The following is a 16,876-nucleotide window of genomic DNA, read 5'->3' on the forward strand; positions in this document are numbered from 1 at the left end:
ATGGCTCACTGCTGGCTGACACTGAGGAGCGAGGTACATTTGGAGCCCTCTTGGTTCACCAATTTCCCTCTTTCCCTTCGGCTGATCCAAGGAATTCACTAGTACCTTGTCAGCTTTTGACTGACTGCAAGGAAATCATAAAATGTTTTATTAGTCGTGTTAATGGAAAGTGTGTTGGAATGGTAAGAAAGCCTGCATTGGAGCTTCTCACACCATGTCCCAGACTGTGCTCATCCACAGGAGCAGGTGCCTGTGCTGTCACAACAAAACAGGAACAAGGTAAATTCCAGAAAAAATATGTCCACACATATATTGAAATATATAATAACTCATTGCTCCAATTTCTATTCTTATCCTTCTTAAAATGAAAGCATCTCTCTCTACATGTGCATTACTATTTCTGGACGTTAAGACTATCTTAGGTATCCCTCTGACTTGATTAATGCAGCATCAGTGTGGCCACTTACTCCGTGTGCAAGCATCTTTCACCAAGCATATGGCAAGGTAAGCTGCTCAAAATGGATATTTTATAATTCTTTCTCCTTCAGTACACACATAATAAACATAAACAGTAAGATTATATTTTCCCAAAAATGTTCAAAAATCTTATAACATTTTAAAATAGCAAATTTGAAGTAGGTCAGTGGACATGACAAAAGAACATGCCATGTATACATCTATATGATACGCATCATATATATATATATATATATATATATATATATATAACCATAACATATTCAATATCAAGTTCAATCTTAGACAGTCTCAAAGTATTCAGAACTACTAAAGTGATCACCCTAAGTCACAGCAAGTAGCTGCTTGGAATGGCTGTGGACTTTTGCAGTCTTCCCCCAGGTAGCAACACTGTGGCACCAGCTTCCAACCTCCTTATGTTTCTGTTTTGTTTTGCTTTTACTTTTCACAACGCATGACAACATATATGTGAAGACGTAACGGAAAATCAGCCACTTGCTCAGTGAGTTGACATTAAGTTCTCTGTAAAATGCACTGTTTTTTCTGTGCGCTATGATTTGTGAGTCAGAACTTTGGAACATTTCCATGTCGCACATCCAAACTCAGCACCACTGTATTTTGCCAATTTTCATTTTCTCTTATCCACTAATTCACTTTGTGTATAGGTTGCAAGATGAGCTACAAGAGACCAGCCTATATGGGGCAAATCTCCATTGACCCACTCTGCTCACAAATGCTTACAGCAGCTCACAGTTGGGCTCTGGAAGGATCATTGAATGAACTGAAACTTGAGGGTTTTTGATAACTGTTCTGGCAAAGCCATTTTGACAGCTTGACTCTCAGCTTTCCAAATGATGCTCCATGAGGCACTGTATTGTTATCTGTGCTTTGTGTGAAAAACAGAAGACCAGTGCATGTAGACACCAGGCAAGCCATGATCAGGTTCACTCTGGATGAGTAACCCTGACAAAAGCTATGTAAGTTCCCAGCTTCCCCCATGTCTGCTGGAAAGGTGATGTGGTCCAACTGTCTACTTACCTAACAAAGTAAGAGGGTAGAAAACTGCCAGCAGATTGAAGCAAATGTAGACATGAGGGAGTCACTGACAACTTCTGGAGCAATGTGCTTCTTTCTACGTCATCTTTGCTCTTCCTTTGGCCTGTAGGGCACAGTAGTCCACCTCACAGCCTTGATTGCCCTTCTCGGAGTAACCTTAGTAAATACTATGCCCCAGCGCTCATCATCTTTCACTCAGACAGCAGCAGAAACCTGCCTGGACTCCTTAGTCCACACTTGCTCCCCACATTGCTTTCTCTGGTGCAATGCCAGAGAGAACTTCTAGAAACATTTAGGACACGTGCTGATCTGCTTAAATCCCTCTCGTGCTCCTCATCACATTCACAGCCTGGAATCTGAAGTCCTTGCTAAGTTCACAAGTCTCAGCACCATCACCCTCTCTGATCACACCTCCTGTCACTTAATTGTTGGTCTTCTACTTCCAAACTTTCTTCCCCTCCTTCCTTTTTCTCATATCCATCAAGTTTCCCCATGCTCCCTATCACCTTTGCCCTTCTCTTTTCCAGGCAGTCTCTTCCTTTGTTTCTTCACCTGGATGTCTCCTTTTACCCTACACATTTCAAGTCCAGGGAAGTCATTGTTGGGTATCCTTTATAAAGTCTTCTTTCCCCAGTACTTATCACTTTTAGGCTAATGATTTGTTTATGTCCTCCACAGACATCACTATTACTTCAAATATCTCCTAGACTTAGGGTTACCCATTGCTTACTGCCTCCTCCCACGTTAGTGTAGGCTTTGCTGCAGGAGATCTTCCCTAACATGTTCATTGCTAGAGTCTGTTTTCTAAAAGGGTGCCTGGTACATAAATGTCTCTTGGCAAATATTTGAGAATAGAAAGCTCTTTGTAGGCCCACTACACTCTACCACCCTGCATTGAAAACCACTGTTTCCTTTATGCCTCGACATTATCAAGGCAGTAATCCCTTGCCATAGAGAATGTGTCTGCTCAAGGGCACATGCCTCAGGAGTGTGGACCTTGAAATCCACCCTTGGAAATGTGCTCCACCTTATTTTCTCTCAGAAGCCTTTGGGAGTGACTTCCTGGATTGTGTTAGCTGCTTCCTCATTACCCAAGACATATTCCTGAGTGTGCACTCACCTAGTGAAGTAGAAAACTTGCATGTGTTCAGACCTCTTCTCCATTCCATACCCATTAAAACCAAAAGAAAAAGCCTTGGATCTCTATTCACAGTACCTAGCAGCCTACCCGGCTCATAGAAAGTACTACAAGTACATGGTAAAGAAAAGAGTGAATGAGGTAATGGCAAAGATGGTCCCAAATATGAGCTTGAAATAAGTCAAAGACTGAAGCAATATGGAGTAATGATAAAATAACAATTAATGTCTTTGGGCATTTCCCTGGATGTCTTCATCTCCTGATCTTGTTATATCAGATACTGTACTATTCTGAGGAGAAGAAACCAAAAATGTGAGTAAGTTACCATGTTTTATGCACTCAACACATTTTCTCATGGATTAGAGGTGCATGAAGTTACAGATGAATCATAAATGCAATGAGACTGAATTATCGCTAAAGATGAAAAATAGCCATGGAAGAAACAAAGCTAGATTTTGACCCATTATTTTTGGTCTATACCACATATACAAGTGGATATATTGTATTCCCTCTCACTGTGTCAGAGGAAATCAGGGAACACTTAATGTGTATACCTTAAGGTGAAAGACAGATGTGGTCAATGATTTACCTTTGTTGCATAGATGTCCATCCATAGTTAAATTTATTATTTGAACATTTTAAAAATAAATGATATGCATCTAATATTAGGCAGAGTTTAGCTCTCTGCGGATTACAAAGTTTGCAGTTGCTAAGAATACTTGATAAAACAGAAGTTTAATAAAGACTAAAGGAAAATTAACCAAATCACACTTTGTGCTTGAGGGGATTTCACGCATATCTATTCCAGTGTGTGTTTATTTTTCCCCAGATATGAGAACACCTGGGATTTAAAGTGTTTTCTTCTGAAAACTATCAAACATACAAGTTAAAATAACTCGGTGCCAATTGCATTTAGAGATAGAATAACAAATATTGTTCAACTGTTTAAAAATGTATGCATTTGAATATTCCCCAACTTAAAACAAATAGTGCCCCTTTATTTTATTGACAAATGACTGATGTGTTTTTCACTAAAATTCTTCCCTAAAATTTTAGCCAGTGCAGAGAGCATGATGTGTAAATTGAGGATAATCTAGCAAGCTCTCACTGGAGCAAAAATACCAGTGTCCCTGCATGTAAAGCATACCTGACATATCAGTGGGCACAGCTCTTCTTCCATTCATCCTGATATGTTATAGGAAAGGAGTTCATTGTTCCTTCACAGAAGCTGTGAAAATGACAACATTCTGGGGTCCACACCATACATGCCATGACCCTTCTTGCTCCATGTGGCTTCTGTGGACCAGTGTCTCCCATGGCACACTGCCCCAATAACATTTTAGAAAGTTCTCTGAGCTCTCTGGGATCCCAGGATACTAACTCCGTGTCCAGACGATTCCATCCCTCGGGGTCCTTCAGCCTTGATTCTGGTTCTCAGAAACTTTACGTGAGTCCCTGGTTCTTCTGAATGCAATGCCCAGGGTCTGGGTTAGCCAGGGCTCTTCTATGGGCGCACAGTCCTGCTGCCTCCCACTGAAGCAGCTTCCGTGAGGCTGGGAGACAAGCAGGTTTCCTAGAACCTTTGGGTTCTCCACATGTGCATCAGAAGAGCATAGTAATCCAAGCCTTCATGCTGTCCAGATTTTCCATACCACTTGGGACATTTGAAGTCTATCAACTACTCAGGCTCCTTATCAATAAGGTAAAAAGAAAACAAAGACCCTAGTAGCCTTGTTTACTTCATCCCCAAATATATTTAAAGAAAAAAAAGGAAATAAAATTTAAAAATTAAGTATGTTAAGCATTTCCCCTATGATTGAAAAAGTCCACTATTCATTAAAAACTTCCTTTATCTCATGAAACATTTTACGTTTTATGTTATCACAAGTTGAAATATATTTATTTATTCAAAAATGTGATATTACTGATACATTCTAAAGGGATCTTGTGACTTCTGTAAGATCTCAGGTCTGCTTCCACCATCCCTGCTCAATGCGTATAAGGGTTGCTTAAATTTCATCAAGTGCAAAGAGCCATATGAAGAGTGAGAAATTGGACAAACCAGAGATGTATATAACATCTAAGGGTACCTTGGATGTCTGAGGACTTCCACAATATGACAACAGGTAACTTGGTTTGTATAACTGGGTTTAAAAAACAATCTCATCACATATATTATCAGCAATCTCTCATTCATCCATTCAAGAAAACTCTGTCAGTTATCTACTACCTTTTATGTTTTGAGCACAACTCTAATAAATGTTCTGGACCATTGAAATATAAATTTAGTTTTTAAAAAGTTTCTTTCGGCAAAAAGAAACAGAGGCTATAGAATATGGAAAGAAAGCATGGTTGAGAGTGCTGTAACAGATATTTAGGGTATTCTGGGGGATCACAGAAGAGATTGACATTAGCTTGAACACCCAACATGTTGCTATATAGAAGATGGTGTCTGAAGGGAAACCAAAAGTAATGTTTTACTGAATGCTGAACACCACACCAATCGTCGCATGTGTTAAGGCATTGGAACAGGAAGAGATGTGACCCTTTCTATGGAAATGTCCTTTTTCCTTATTTATAGTTTCTGATTACTACAATGTTAATGAGTTTCTTTATATAGCAACTTACTATTTAAAGTAAATAAATGGCCTAATGTGATGGAAATAAAGTTGAAATAAAAAGTGAATTATGTTTTATATTAAGTCCTAGGGTCAGTTACCATAGCCTTTCTGAGAGTATTTTCCCTGGAATGATAAAAACAAATCATAAAGGACAAAGTCATAACAAAATTACTAGGCTCTGCCATATGTTACTGACATGTGTTCTTAAACTAATTAATCACCATTGTTTTCCTTATTTGAGAAAAAATAATCAATTAAAAGTGTCTCATTTTTTAGGCAAACGAAATGCTTGGGGAGGAATAACATTGTTAAGTGCTTAAGGACAACTTTTGCTTCTAAGAAATGTGATTCTCAAGTCATATATATGTTATCCATCACAACTTTTGTTCACTGAGATAACTTGGAAAAGCTTAAAATTACTAAACCACAGCTTCTCTTGAGATAAACTCAATCAGAGCATCTGGTTCCAGCTGAGAAGTCTCCCAGAGATGTCAACATGCAGGCTCCCTGGAGAGCCTCTGCTCTCTAGCTCTGCATTCAGCCCTCTGGGGACCCCTGACTGTGGCTCTTTGTGAACAGAGAGAATGAACTGTGGAACGAAGCTGGAGACTGCTGACAGGAGGCAGGGTGGAAGGAACAAACAGTGCAGAGAGAAACAAGCAAAGGCAGCAAAATGGCAGATGATAATTTAATACGCGACAGCGTTTCAGATTACTTATGCAAGTAACTTGTGCCAGCGTTGCAAATTTAGGAGAAATTAACTAAGTTCAAGACATTGGAACCAATGGCGCACTAAGTTTAAACGAAATGCTGAATGAGGATTGGAAGCCCATCGTGGAGAGGCAGTGGTGGGGAGATGTAGAAGGAGGAGGAAGCCAAGATTATTGACTGACACTGCCACAGGAAGTCCAATTCCACTTGGTGCCTACTGAACATTTTCAGTAAAAATGATGGAAAAGGATTAAACAGAAATGAAAACAGATTCATCATTGCTTATTATAAAGTGCTAAATATCCAGATTAGGAAAGCAGAAATAATGCAAATGCGAAGAAAAGGATGAAAAGTTTCTTTCTTTCTTTTTTAAGAGACTAAAACAAAACAAAACAAAAATTACCATGATCAGTCATTTCATTAAACAGCAAAGAACAAACAATTTCTCTATTGTACAATGAATAACCTCAAAAATGAAGAGAAATCAACATTTTCCTTCAAAGTACAAAATTCAAGAATAGTAGCATTTTAGTCTATTTTAAGGGATCTTTATTTCTACTTGCCTTGCTTTGGGCTAAATTCTAAGAACAGAAGGAACTGATACAGACTTGTGTTTTAGTCTAACATACACTTTACGTATTTATATGGAATGTCTTTCTCAACATTCATGGAAACCTTCTGAGGTAGACAGTCCCAGGCACCTCTGATCCAGAAGAAAACTGAAGTTCAAATGCATAAAATAACACCTGCTGCCTGTGACAGAGCAAGTAGCCAGCTGAGGCTCCTGCGCTTGTCAGTTCCAATCCTTTGGATTTGGGTTGCAGTCACAATTTCAGTTCTTCCCCTTCCCCATTCAATAACGACAGACTCCACACTCTCTACCTCACACACCGATTTCTCAGGCTTCAATTTCTTCAGGAAGGAAACAAGGACAATAATCACTAGCTTCCAACATCTCAGAAGGAACTGCATGCAGTGAGGTCCATGAACTCACTTTTATCCCATAAGTCTTTAAAATATTTTCAAACTTATAGCAAAGTTTGAAAGAACTTTAAACATCCATATTCTGTACTTGTACGCTGAAAAATCTACCATCTGCACATGATGACACTTTACATCTCAATCTATCTACACTTCATTCTATTTATTGAGCCGTTCATATTATTTATATATATTTTCTAGTAATTTTGCATATTATAGTGTCCTTTTTCTACATATGTGAAGTTGAAATTAAACTGAAAAAAAATTGCAAATACATGAGTTTCCATGTTAAATTAGGTTATTGTTTCTTTTAGAATTTTTGCATTTTCTAGTAGTTACAAAGAGTGCTCCTTCCTCTGGGCCTGCCTGAGGATAATTTCATTGTGGAGAACATACCTGTCTGGTGGTCTCAGTACATCCAGTCTAGTAGTACCTCATTTCTGCTACACTTACCTTTGCCCTATCTGATCATTTTACTAAACAAGGTGTAGTGGTTGATTGATTGTGCCAGTTTGAGACATTCAGAAGTTTAACTAAATCAGTTTAGCAATTCCACATCTTGGGTTGTAGACGACCCACCCAAGGGTGGCTCTTCTGGATGGTATAAAAGGGAAGGTAGACTGATGAGATTCTGTGCTTTGGAGAGCTCTACTCTTTGCCTTTGGCTTGGATGGTCTCTTGGCTTTCAGCTCAGACTCTTTTGCTTCCACCTTGGATCCCTCAGATTTCCGACATAGATTCTTCAGAACTTCCGTTGCAGACCCAAGGGCCTGCTGGTGCAGACATGCACAGAACACTGCAGTGCACTCCATACCTTGAATTGACTCCTTCAGCCTGCAGGGTGCAGACACCCTCTACACACTTCCTTATCCAACTGTTGGCTGACCATTGTAAGCCAAGCTTGTAATTTCTTATACATTTGTGTGTCTCGTGTTGTATCTGTTTCTCTAGTAAACCTTGACCGATACAGAAGATGAGCATAATATGTGCCCTACATGGGGAATTGACTGTAATATCTTTAAGACCATGCGTAGAAAAGAGATAGCAACAAGTAGCTATTACTTTAGTTGCTTTACATTTCATTATAAACTATACAGGTGACACATTTATATATCACTCACCATAGCCAAAGAAGTATGTGTAATATTCATATGCTATATATTACATATGATATTTAATCATTAAAATAAATATTACAGAATGTGCATTCACATGCATATTCAAATCAGTTTGATAGCACATATTTTATGTAATACGTAGTCAATAAATACATTTCTCCATCTTTCTTTTGTGTAGACATAATTCTTTACCTGATGCTCAGTAAATCCAGAGATTTCCTTTATTTCTATGAAATGCTGAAAAAGTAAAAAATAAAACAGAGAATTACCAAATTTAAAAGCAGCAGAACAGAGTAGGTTGAGGACTCTGAATTCACTGAGAAATTTTAAGGAACTTAGCATCGGAAAAGAGGGAGGAGCTCTTGGAGGTGGAGAAGGCCAGAGCCTGAGACATGTGGCCTGCATTTGGGGATGGATTGTCGTCATGCACAGAGGACACCATCCCATCAGCGGAAGGCAGAAAGCCAGCATCATTTCCTCTACGCACACGTAGCAAAGCCTCCACTGCGTTGCTGAGGATGAAGTGAGCAGTCACGGATTCCAGAGAAAGGCTCGGATTCACACACTGACATCTGGCGTGGCTCCACGCTTTCACAACATGTACAGCAAACTTCCCAAAAGCTTTCTTCATGTTGGCGGAGGCCCCGGGAATGAAACTCTGCTCAAAGCAAAATATTAACATGACGCACAGCAAACAGGTCATACCATGTGAGTTTCGGGAACAACGTGCCTGTATTTCACCAGAGTTTATACTCATGACGTGGCCCCTCACACAGCTCATTACCAATGCTTGGATGGTTTCTCCCGGAAAAACATATTGCCTTGTGTTGGCATGGAAAAAAGATGCACAAAGATCAAAATAATAACATCAGGCGAAAACAACCTCTGCAGGGAGGAAATGCAGCTGCTCAGTGAAGCCTGAAGGGCTATGTCTTGAAGGGTGTTTCCTCCCTTTCCTGCTCGGACCATGGCGGGAGAGATGCTGGGATGAGACACGCCCAACTCAGGGGCAGCTGCGTCTCTCCCTAGAAAGGCTTGCACTGCAGAAAATCACAGAGGCTCCCCGCAATAATATAGGCGGTCACAGGGTGCCCAATCCTTTCAGCTTTTCCAACTGCAAGATGCCTCTTCCAAGGAGGAAATTCACAAATAGTATTAAATTCTTAGGCCCCGCTAAACATCACTGAGGCACCCCCCACAGAATAATTTGTTTGTTTGTCTGCAACGTTAGCTAATCAGAAACAAACACCAGAATGGTCTCAGAAGGGGCAAACTCATGGATATTTTATTATGCTTCCGATGTAGGCCCGTTGGCTTAACTCCCTTATCACTCCTCTCTGTTCCAGAGTAACGCAGGTGAAATACTAGTAGGTCCCTTATACAGGGTAAGCCACAGAAAGGAAACCAGTTAGTTTGAAATCACTCAGAACTAAGTGATTACATGCTGAGCGGAGGATTAAAATATCAGTTCTGTTGCACTAAAGCTGGGGCCTTTTCCAATGTTACAATGCCATTGATTGCAGAGAAAGTTTCTTAATTTCTATGTCTTAATGTAGTAGGAATGACCCAGGTAAGAGATGAGTCTTACAGTGGTCCAGCTCAGGCTTTCACATGCTTGCAGATCAGCTGTGGATCTCATGAGGTGGCATTGCCCTGGGTACCCACTCAGCCATAACGAGTCTGAGGTCAGCTTGGGGTTTTGTTTCCAGAAGTTGCCCTCAGCATCATGGTAACACTGGATGCTGTTGATCAGAATATTACATTTGGAGAGCAAAGGTTTTGAGCAAGCCACTTGATCAAAGTGACCTTAAGCCACTTTCCATACAGAGCTTGAAACTGTTTTCATTAGGTAACGAAGCATCGAATTTTCTGAATCTACATTTCCTTTGGTTATTATTAGTGATAGCATTTAAATTTATCTTTCCAGGAGGCACATTTAATTTCACTCTATTCAACTTGCCAACAGATATTCATTGGCTGTCTGCAAAAATATTCATAGCTAACATTTGTCAGGTGTTTTACACCTTAAATGTTTTTCCGTGTATAATCTTATTCAATTCTCACAAAAAATAAAGAGATTCTTATTAACGAGATTTTTAAGGTGATAATGTTAATGATCAGAGACATGAGGTAGCATGTAGCTAGCTAGCTTGTGACACAGTTTGTGTTACAAAAGTCAGGCTTTTAAAAAAAAAATTCCAAATATTATACTGAAAATAAATTGTACCTCCTTGTGGGCCAGTGACTCACGTCTTCAGCGTGATCCTAAGTCCACTTACCTACCCAAAATTCATCTTCATACAGACAAACTTGTGATTGGGATGGAATCAATGTACTCTAACAGGATCTTCAGCGTGATCCTAAGTCCACTTATCTACCCAAAATTCATCTTCATACAGACAAACTTGTGATTGGGATGGAATCAATGTACTCTAACAGGATCTTGTATTATCTGATTATGTCTTCAATAACCCTGATCCCAAAGAAAGCCACATGCTGAGTATAGAGGGTTAGAATTTCAACCTAAGTGTCTAGAGGGACCCCAGTCTCACTTTTAGTTGCCTTCGGAAATTCCCTAAGTGTAACCTGGTAAGTTGTTTCCATCAAGGGGAGAGAAGGACCATTTCCAAGGCATTGTGAAGCATGCAGGTCATGAGGTGGCACTGCCTGGGGTTGACCATGATAGCTTTGATCACAGCACTGGCCACCACAGTGTAGTAACACTCGGGAAGTCAGAAAGCAAACACAGTTTAGGCATTTAAAAGGCTATATTGTCAAAAAATATTAATAATAAAGGCAAAAAACCTATTCCAAACCTGTTCTGAGGACAGTAAATGAACATTGTTATTCCAAACCATAAAACAAGAAGTCAAAATTAAGATCAAGCACTGGTTCAGTATCCTTAATTTGAAAATCTGAAATTCAAAATGCACAGAATCCAAAAATGTAAGACCTAAAAAGACTTCACAAATGGAAAATTTGATGCTTGAGGTCACACAATAGTTAGCAGTCAACATGCAAATGCACTAAGTAGGAATTTACCTTTGTTCTGTGTCTACAAGAAGTATTTGGAACACAAATGACTCATTTTTGTGCTTGAGTCTCATCTTCAAGCTAGCCCATATGTGTCTGGGAATATTTTGAAATTAAAAATCACATCTGAAACACTTCTGAAATAGTTCAGGTAAGAGATACTCCATGTGAAAAGCCAATTTTATATTCTTTTCTAGAATTAAAAATACAACTTCAAAATCTAATCTTAATGCAACTTGAGACCATACTCAGTGAAATAAATAAGACACACACGTGTAAACATGGTATTCTCTCATTAGTATGAAGAGCAGAAAAAACAACATATATTTATGTATATGTTGATTTAAAAAATAGTTAAGATAGTTACACTACTGATTTCTCTGAGTTCACCGAAGAGAAAGACTTGTGCTGATGTTGTGTGAAAAACTGAACGCAGATGTCCGTGCTCTGGGTGACTGATGTGGGGATGATAATGTGCAGTGTGTATACCATTGTTGCCTTGTGATTGACACGTTTTGAAATTTTGTTTTAGTTTTTTTTTTCTTCTTTTTCTCTTTGAAATAAAATGTATTTGGGGGAAAAATATGATCTTAGTTTGCAAAATGTGAATAGATGTGAATGTCACAGAAATTATCTGTCTTTTTTTGTAAAACATTAAAGAATCATATGTCAAAATGTGTATGCTAGCATAGTAATATAATAGGTCAGGGGGTACGCCGCTAAATTTTGAAAAACAATGTAGAGTCGTGAAGAAAGAAAAAATAATTACTTTAATTACATTTTGTAGTCCAGGTGAGTTGATTTTTACACAGGCAAAGGATAGCTAATCTTCTGCTAGGATAAAATAAACTGACTCCTTGGTCACTGGCGTGTGGGTTCCAAAGTACAGGTCATCATTTTAATTGACAGAGGATTCTGAGCCTCTGTCAAGAGGATTTATTTAAACTCTCCTAGACAGTCTCAGAACTTACAGTTCTATGTGTGAAAACAACTCTTTCTCAGTTAGGGGAATCATATCTTTGGGGAGTTTTCTTTGAAAGGATACAGTCACCAAAATTCTCAAAGAAAAAAATGTTCACACCCTGCACGGGGTTATCTCACAAGATAAATAGCTGCATCTCGGTTCACAGACAAGGTTAGAAACTCTCTTCTTGTTCCCGAAGCACCTGTTCCTTGGGATACATAAGGTTCCTTGTTGAGTGGAACAGCTAAGCGACTGAGAAGGAGAGAACTCATTAATTTTGTCAGTAAGCATTCCTCTCATTTTAGCCCTTATAGACTGCCTTAAGTAAACGATGAGCTTTGTACATTTTCTTATTCTGTTCAGAGTGATTCAAAATTGGAGCTTTCTATTTTCAGCTAATACTGCTGTCTACATCTGATATCCTCAGGCCCCTTAAATCTACTTCCTCCCCACTTTTCCCAATGTCTAATCAATTTCTTCCCAGCATGGAGCCTCTCCTATAATCAAATCAGGTATAGATCTCTCATCACTTAGAACACAGTTCTGCTGTCTTGCCTTTTTGCAGGTGTTTTAGTTCTTCTTAGCTGTCAGCGCTCTTTGGGAACTTTCCCCTCCTCTTAGATTGATCTCTGAAGGATGGTCAGCATCTTCCATGTAATCTGTCACCATTCCTGCAGATCAGTGGCAGAGATTTCCAAAGGACCACAGGTTCCTGTTCTGTTCAGCTCGCATGAGTGTCAACAGGACTGCTGCCACTGTCCTCTTTGTTTTCATTAACACAATTTTCTGGGCAAAGATTTTTGTAGAAACAGAAAGCTGCAAGGGAAAACGTGGTGATGGTGGAAATAGAGGCGAGGGAGACCCATGCGGATAGCACTTGAAGAACATGGATGGAAACACTCTGGAGAGAAGTGAACATACATTTCAGATTCTGGAGACACAATGCAAAATGGGAGTTAAACTGAGGGATGAGAATTTGATGCTTAAAATTTGATGTCAGGTCACAGTAGCATTTTTAACAGTTCATTATGACAAATGGGTGTACCCAGAATTCCATATGTGTAGTCCCACTTAGAAACAATTGTTGCATGCCTTTTGTAGGGGAAGGAGTTATGTCTTGAGTGGCTAAGTTATCCTGTCCAGGTTATAAGAGGAGAAATGAGTGCAGTGAACTCTCTACTGTGTCCTGACAGAGGATTGGCGACAGTAAGGAGTTAAGCACTTGTTCCCTTGGTTTCTCATAACAGCTTGTTAGCCTTCTTGCTAACATTTGGAGACCTTTATTTTCTCATATTCTAAGAAATCTTTAGTCAAACTAAATGAAATTAATTATGTTCTTGAGAGAGGAGAAAAAAGAAGAGTGCTAGCTTATGGTGAGATTATTTTAATGTGAACCTGATGTTTGCTAAACTAGAGAATCTGGTTACTGCCGGTTAAATCTACAGGGAAGAATACTCCACCATAAGGAGTCGAATTGTTTTGCTTATATGTAGGTAAATGTACAAAAATCATTGCTGGTCAGTGAGCTTCTCTTTGCTTTAAGCTTCTTCCAATAAGCTCTGATAATTGCAAGCATTCTTTAATGTCCTAATCATAGCAGGGAAGTTTGAAATAAAGTTTCATTCCTGTTTTGGGGGGTTTGTTTGTTTTTGCTCATCAATGTCTACCAAAAGTTTTACAGAAGTCAAGGAAACAGCAGAAGCTGCCGTTAAGTTCTGTTAAAAAAGCTTAGTCCAGGGGCTGGGGATTTAGCTCAGCGGCATAAACACCTGCCTTGCAAACAGGCAGTCATGAATTTGATCCCTGGTACCGATAAAAACGAAAAAGACAAAAAAAAAAAAAAAGCTTTCTACCTATTGCCTTTATTCTTTAAAAATAATTAATCATCTGCCCGTATGTAGTGGGCTTTAGTCCCTGTTCTCAGAATACAATCGCATTATAATTCAGAAAGGTAAAGCACATAAAAATATTGACATAATCAACACATAAAAATGAAACATATTTGAGAGCAATGGACATTTTGAAATATATACATATGAATGGACCAGCAGTTCTGGGGAAAGAGGGTTTTTAGGATTCTAAATCACATGGGCAGGATAACCTTCACAGAGAAGATGTTGTTTTGGTGCTGTCTCAAACCCCATTTACATTCACCATGCTTAGAGAAGACATTCATTGTCCAACTGCCTCATCTACCCAGGTGAATGGAGTAGAATCCACTAGCAGTGCCTTTGCATTTGAGGGTGGGTTACAAAGGAATCACTGAGAATGTGCATGGAGCAGCCTGGGCTGGATGAGTAGAAATACTCCTAAATGAAAATGTTAGAAAAGCACAATCAAGGGTCAAAAAATGAATTGTGGTGAGAAAGCCATGAAACATTTTCAGTATTTCCATTTGTGTATTTATTTAGAACTGAAGACTGAACCCGACACATTCACACTGAGTGACATCCCTAGCATCTGTGCCAATCTTTTGAGACATTGCTAAGTAGCTAAATTTTCCAGGCTGGGCTCAAACTTTGGGTTCTCCTCCCTCCGCCCTCCAGAGTGCTAGGATTACAGGTGTGGGCCACTGCCCCCAGCTTCTCCTCAGGTCTCCAGAGACACTACTGCACCTCCACCCTGAAGCAAACCTGTTTCTATTAATTTCCTAGGACATAAGGTGACTTGCACAGCACAAATGTATTTTCTGAGTGTCATGGTGGCCACAAAACTAAACTGAAGTTGACAGCGTGTTTGAGTTCTCTGAGACCCCCAAGGCCTAGAGATGAGCGCTTTCTCACTATACTCTGAATCCCTTTCTCTCTGTATGCAATTTTGTAGTTTTTTCTGTGTATTCAAAGTTCTCCCTGCTGGGATGCCAGTTATCTTGGATTACTGCCCTGCTCCCCAGCTGGCCCATTTTAACTCCATCACTTCCGTAAAAGCCCCATTCCCCAAACCCAGGCACGGGCTGAGCTACTGGGGCTCAGGGCTTCAACATGAAGAATAGAAGTTACAAATCAGTCTATAGCACTAGATGAATAAGAAATTATGAGAGCTCAGAAACCAAAAGAATTAAGCAGAGTTCATAAATTATTTATAATGGGAATTCAGGGAGCCAGGAATCAGCCTACAATGTGCAGGCTGGTGAGGGTAGTGGTCAAGTGGAGTGGTAAGGGGAGTTGGTGTCAAAGCAACCGGAGATGAGCTAGGCAGCCCCTTGCCACTTGTGTATGGTGAGAACTGAAAGGAAAAGTGAGTGGATAGAAGTCAGCAGCCCCCCAAGAGGTCCAGGGTAAAGAAGGGATATGAAGGGAAAATCACAAAATTAGATGAGGAACCAAGAGTACAACCAGCTTCCCATCGGGCACTTTATCAGGACTCATTTCTCTTTTCAGAGGTGAATGGTGCCCTGCAATGGAGTCCAGTCCTCCTGGGGTGGGTGGACTTTCTATAGTGAAAGTGTACACAGTCAGAGAGTTAAAACAGACACAACTGGGAAACAGAGGGGCCAGGTGCTGAAGCAGAGTTAGATGCTGAAGGATGAAAACTGGACAGTGACATTATTAGAAATGGCTTTTGTGGGGCACACCAGTAACCCAGTACTACAGGAGGCTGAGGGAGAGAGACAGACAGACAGACACAGAGAAAACTGTACAGATTAAACAGGCAGAAAAGGATCAGTAAATGAGACTTCAAAACACAGAATCATAAAATAGAACATATATCATAGTAAGCCTATTTTTTAAATGAAGAATGCATTTATTAGAACTTAATGGACTGGACAGAAGCGCATTTTGGCCAACAGCAACATGGGATTCCAAGATTCAGAGACGAGAGGAAGGGGCTACATGCTCCACTGGACACAGGTATGTGTGTCAGCTTTGTTAGCACATGAGAGATCAGTTGAGAAACAGCCCAGGTATCTCAGTGCTTGGCACCAGGTGCTCTGCTGACTGCCTTGAACCTGAAGAACAGAACACATTAAGACATTTTGAGACATTTTTACAGTTATTCTGTCAAAATTCTCTCACCACATTCCCAAGGGTTTTTGCTTTGTTTTGTTTTTTTTAATATTGTATTTCCTCTCTATGTCCTGTGTAGTAGGAAGCATCCATTCTGTAGTTAGTGGCTGTAACAGCATCTCATCTTCCTGGTGCAGCGACTTCTTGATCCAGGCAGCACTTCTATGGAGGGCCGGCTCTGCCACACAACTCTGAAGGACATTTTTAGAAACTCATAAGGAAGCCTGCCCCTTTCACTCCCTTCGTAATTGAGTGTGCCCACCATCTCTCTTGGTAAACAACACTTCCATTTCAACAAGCTGGAGTGCATTCTGTTTTCTGCAAGCAAGGAGTCTGGGCAATACCACAATCATACAATCTCAGGAAATAAACTACTGAGCAAAGCAATGTGGACACAGTTTTCTTTTATCTGTGCTTAGCCCGCATGTGGCAGCTTTCATCCAATGGTTCTTGGATGTGAATTATGATCAAGTCAAAAAACAAGACCCTGCCAAGAATAAAATAACCAAGTGGGTATTTGCTACTCTAAAACTGATACCTTAAGTGACATATAGGATGCAGAAAGAAAGGAATATGGAAAAGAAATAATGCATTTGGCTTTTGAAACTTACACCTTGATCGTGTAAATTCCAAATGCTAAGTGTTCTTGTAGGCATACGGTAGATTTCTGGATGACTATCATAATATCCAACTGAAGGCATCCATCTTCTTATTCAGTTATTAATACAGTAAAATGAGAACAAGAACACAAAGAAGACAAAGAAAAGGAT

General features: G+C 39.7%; 1 long non-coding RNA gene across 1 annotated transcript in view; it reads right to left on the reverse strand.

The window, feature by feature from the left end:
• Window positions 1-15,261: 15,261 nt before the first annotated feature.
• Window positions 15,262-16,876, reverse strand: part of LOC134471399 (uncharacterized) — a 52,922-nt gene continuing 51,307 nt past the window's right edge. Inside the window, exon 5 of the long non-coding RNA XR_010040859.1 lies at window positions 15,262-16,048. This is a non-coding gene — a long non-coding RNA (uncharacterized LOC134471399). The remainder of the gene's footprint in view (window positions 16,049-16,876) is intronic.

This window comes from Cavia porcellus, unplaced genomic scaffold (genome assembly GCF_034190915.1).
Source record: "Cavia porcellus strain 051 isolate PalLab524CR breed Dunkin Hartley unplaced genomic scaffold, mCavPor4.1 scaffold_18, whole genome shotgun sequence".
In the NCBI taxonomy this organism is placed as follows: Eukaryota; Metazoa; Chordata; class Mammalia; order Rodentia; family Caviidae; genus Cavia; species Cavia porcellus.